This window comes from Temnothorax longispinosus, chromosome 4 (assembly GCF_030848805.1).
Source record: "Temnothorax longispinosus isolate EJ_2023e chromosome 4, Tlon_JGU_v1, whole genome shotgun sequence".
Classification (NCBI taxonomy): Eukaryota; Metazoa; Arthropoda; class Insecta; order Hymenoptera; family Formicidae; genus Temnothorax; species Temnothorax longispinosus.
The window spans coordinates 19256577-19261415 of record NC_092361.1 but is presented as its reverse complement, the minus strand read 5'-3'; the positions used below and the strand labels follow the sequence as shown (position 1 = coordinate 19261415).

Genomic DNA, 4839 nt, shown 5'->3' with positions numbered 1-4839 from the left:
GGCGCACGATAACAAAAAGGCAACTGACGACGCAGACACTCGCGACATGCGCCGCGGAAACGAAAATAATAATGAATAACACCGAAACATAAACGAGCAATCAGGAAACGAGGATAAAAGTAATAGACATATCCGCGTGGGATCATTGACGAGTGCTCGTTATCGCTTCCATCGGACTTTTATTGGCTGTCCCAGTTATAGTAGCGTACGGCTCACTCCTATTGCCACGCGATTCTCTCAAATATGCCTGCCACCTGCCTGCCAATAACTACGATCGTAGATATACGATTTGCATTCGAGCAAATATGTCACGTCAGTCTCAATCAAAAAGTCTGAAAATAACGAAAACTCCGCGATTGCTTCGGCGGATACGTACCGATCGATCGTGTTGTATCAAAGTGAGAATTTGTTTGTTTTCCCCTCCCACACCTCGGATAAATAAATGCGATATTTGTCATCCGTAACCGATGTTACATATCAAAATCACGCGTATACAAATATATGATCCGAATACAAAGCCGATGACTCCATGAGATATCGCACATTCAATTGGTCATTTTCATCAATTCACACGCATTGGTATTTTTAATTAAATATTAGTATTATCATTGCACGGAAGTACAATACGGATGCTATTTATTTTAGACACTCGCACGTGCATTAAATATCAAAATAACTAAACAGTTCGTTCATTGTAATATCAAATAATATTACTAACATTCAATTTTTTCATAAAATATTGTATAAATGTATGTAACGTGCGCAAAATCCGTTGTGCAAAAAAAACCTCTAGTTAAAACCTCGACAGTTAAAAGGAGAATAGAGTAGTTGCAACTGAATCTGAAGCTACCACGCTATTTCGTCTCGATGTAACTTACGACGGTATCGCTTTCGTGCCCATAGCCGAGATCTAGATGTATTATCATTTGGCACGCGGTGCTCCGTTTGGCATCCCCGATAGGGATCGACCGTGCGAAAACAAATGTCCCGGAGATATATGTATATCCGTCGGCGGACACGGTGGGCAGGATCGATGTCCCAGTGTACCATTTTGATCATGGCGCATTAAAAGGACGAAAGAGAGTTATCGAAATCACCGTGTATGAAAGGCAGACTAACGAAACTGAAAAGCGGAAAGAAATTCCTAAACTTTCCGTGAAGCGATCCTTCGTATCGCATCCGAGTCACGCGCCATCGACGAAATCTCCGCCGTTTTTCGTGAACTCTCGCGCGTCGCACAATGAGCCTTAAACTTTGTACACAATATCAGCACTATATTATAGTCGAATTTCAAGCCGTGATACGGGAAGTATTGCTTTGTCCCCATATATGATTATCGTTTAGACGGTTTATTGCTAAATCGTGTTCGTATACAACGTGTTTCCCCGAAGTTTATAGTTATAAACGAAATACACAGGCACGGATATTAAATCGTTCGCAATCCGATAATCTCGCAAAACGACGTGGACTATGACTGCACGTGCTAGAATTTTAGAGTTGATTTCGGTGCAAGAATACTGCAGGTTTATTATACAACGAATGAGTATTTTGATTTCAAAATTACCGGAGAAGCAGACGTAACATGTACATACGCAAAATGTACGGTAAACATATGACAAATAATAAGGACAAAGGTAATATTGCGGAAACTATTTGAACTTTTGAAATCCTCTTTGCAGCAGTCATGTCGACTATGCAAAGTCCGATATGAGAGATGTTTTCAAAGTTAATGAACATATTTCAACGACGACATATGCTAAGCGCATGACGTTAGAATCAAAGACCATTTCTGGCTTTGTTAACTTTTTGAACGCAGCAGATAAACTGAAAATTGTAGTTACTTTGTGTATGATTGGACAACAGTCCTACCAGGCTATTATGTGCTTACATGCGGAATGAAATATTCGTTTCATGTTTGCGAAATATTTGATATTGGATAGCGCCGCATCACGGAAAAACTCTGTTATTCTGACATAATTTATAACATGACGTGACGTGACAAAACGGAGTAAATAGATAACCAATATTGAGCGAGTTAACTGATACGCTCGATATCACCGATATTCCAACAATTCCGACGTACGCGCGCGCAAAAAGAAAGCATTGAATATCAAAAAGGCAACGAAGGAACACTCTGCAGCTTTTTTGTTTCAACGCGTATATAAAAAAAGAGATCGAAGAACACATACTATACCGGGTATAGATAGACGGTTTCTTCTTATTAAAACCGTCTGAGTGATATGGCGCTTGTGAAAAATTCAAGATCTAATTCACCTTTGAAATCTCCGGTGAACTATTGGAAGTACGAGTTCCCCATGACAGCGCAGCAATTCCAAGTGTATGCTGACCATTGTTTCTCAGTGGAGATCATAATGCGAAAACATAATTCCCGAGCTACTCCAAACTACTACAAGCACTCACCGTCTCTTTACGAAGCAAAGATTAAAGAGCTGTTTCAATTTTCATTTAGTATATAAGTCAGCTTTGTCATGAGTTTCGAAATGTTTCATAGCGTCGACTGTAAATCGATTCTCGGCCGTTTGCTTTCCCGAACAAGAATTAAGGGATTAATAATTAGGGAAACAAATTTCACTAATTCGTTACACCGCCTCCTAGTTGCATCAATTTCAGTTCATAAAATTAATATACTTAATAAACTTATAATGCGTAAATATAAGCTTCTTTAGACATTTCTGAAAGAAGAAACAGATATTGAGACAAATTGTCGCTGAGCCGACAAACTGAGATTTTGTTTTCGTTTTTAAAGACAGCCTGAATTTTGGTCTTTCATAATATATTTCTCTTTTCTACTTTAAATTTAGTTGCGTCTTGCGAAATAAAAAAGAAAGTACACAGTTAACCGGAACATTGACATATGGATTTATCAGAAACTTATTGGCCTCGGCTTACCTGATTTTCAAGAGATATAATATTTATAAATTTACATACCTAAACCACTTGTCTTTTAATTGGCTTTTCTTATTACGTTGTTGTAAATTAATATCACGGAATATCTCTTTAACTTTCTCTATACAATTTGTTAACGTTAATTAAAGTCTAAATTTAACTCACCGCCGGAAGCTCGCGTATCGCTTTTGCCCTCAGGAAAGTACTTCGATTACATCGATGTCTTATACGAGCGTCCTTTACGGGACACGTAAGCTTGGCTAACGCGAAACAGCGATATTACGATACCCGGCGCTATCTTCCAAGCATAAAGTAGTGCTTAACAACTGCGTTATTACGTGCTTTACGTTGTCATTTCGTGCCGATCGTGTTCATGGTAAACGCTGCTGGAAAACTCGCACGCGTATACGTACATATGTGCGCGCGAGCTATGTATATAGGTACACGTCTACAAAACAGCTTGAACGATTTTCCAGTCTGAAGTCCATCGTTAAATGAAAAGTCCGATATGCACCGTCCGCCATTTCAAAGTTTTGCGTCGCAGTTCGCCGTTCGGTATCGGTTCATTCGAAGCGTAACGCTCTCTTACGCTCTCGAAATTCCAGATTGTTAAAAAAAATTCTTTCCGCAGTTACGAAAAAAAACTGCTATTCATTTAATTTCTATACGTGTCGTGTTGTTCGGTCACCATTGATCTTTCATCGTATTGTTACGCGCTCGTATCGTACGCTGTAAAATTTGTGACCGCTGCATGCAATTCCACGTTATCCGCATTAGGATCAGGTAAATAAATCAAATATTTAACGACAAATCTCTCCGCAAGAGGATTTTTTACCGTTATATTTTATTTCTCTTTTAGGAACTTTTTTTATAAAAAAGTAAACGCATTAAGGTATTAATTAAATTGTTGTTATTTGCAGAAACGTCACAGTTATGGAAAATATTAGTAGAGAAACTACCAGACAAAGTAAGTTGTAATTGCTTAATTACTCGTTATTTTTTCTATTTATTGAAGGCCTACTCTTATCTTACGTATACATTATAAACAGGAAAAGAGCTGCAAAACGATGTTGCGACTGAATTATCAGACAATATCGAAGAGCAACAGAAGAAAGAAGAGCCACTAAAGAAAAATTTCAAATATTATTTTAACAGATTTAGATACTATCATTATCATTGTTCCGAAAAAATTAATTCCTTCATCGCAGTGACATGCATGTGGATTATTAAAATTCAGTTCTACTTAATGGGTTTCAGAATTAATGGACTTCCCTCGATTCATGAAATTGAGGAGGAAAATTATTTAAACGACGATTAGTACCACTATATTATTTCATAATTCCGATTATACTTTATATGTGTGCAATCCAATTAAATATAAAGATAGAACGTAAAAAAATTCAACAAGATATAATTTTGAAAAAAAGAACCAATGAAACCATCGCATTATCCTAATCGAAGCATTGAATGAATAAAGAATTACCTTGATTCCGATTTTTCTTATCTTATTTGAATGACCCGACTTATTCAAAACCTCCACGCTTCAAATATATTCGACTGTACTGCTGCTGCGGAACTTCAAATATTCACGAACCGATTGTAAAAGATGCAGTCCAATCTCCGCGAGGTGCTACACGTAATGGAAACCCCTTTGAAAAATTTCTCAGTTTGTTGTTATCCGATAAAAGTTGCCTTGCACGGTCACTCATTCGAACATTTTAAATGTTACCTACGAATCTCACGTAGCGCGCCATTGCTTTTTTCTGGCCCTACTTTGTCTCGAAGGAACATGAATACTCTAACAAGCAAACTTTTCTTTTCCGTTCAAGCCACACACGAGTAAATTTTTTAATTCATTTCCGCATTTCACTGCACGTGTGCTGACATTACAAAACTTTTCCTAATGCTCTTCGTGCTGCATTCTGATTGAGA

The 4839-nt window shown here is 37.7% G+C and overlaps 1 long non-coding RNA gene across 1 annotated transcript; it reads left to right on the top strand.

The window, feature by feature from the left end:
* Window positions 1-3383: 3383 nt before the first annotated feature.
* On the top strand, window positions 3384-4401 carry LOC139811193 (uncharacterized). Its single transcript, XR_011731570.1, has 3 exons — window positions 3384-3690; window positions 3828-3874; window positions 3957-4401. It is a non-coding gene; the product is annotated as an uncharacterized lncRNA (long non-coding RNA).
* The last annotated feature ends 438 nt before the right edge of the window (window positions 4402-4839 follow it).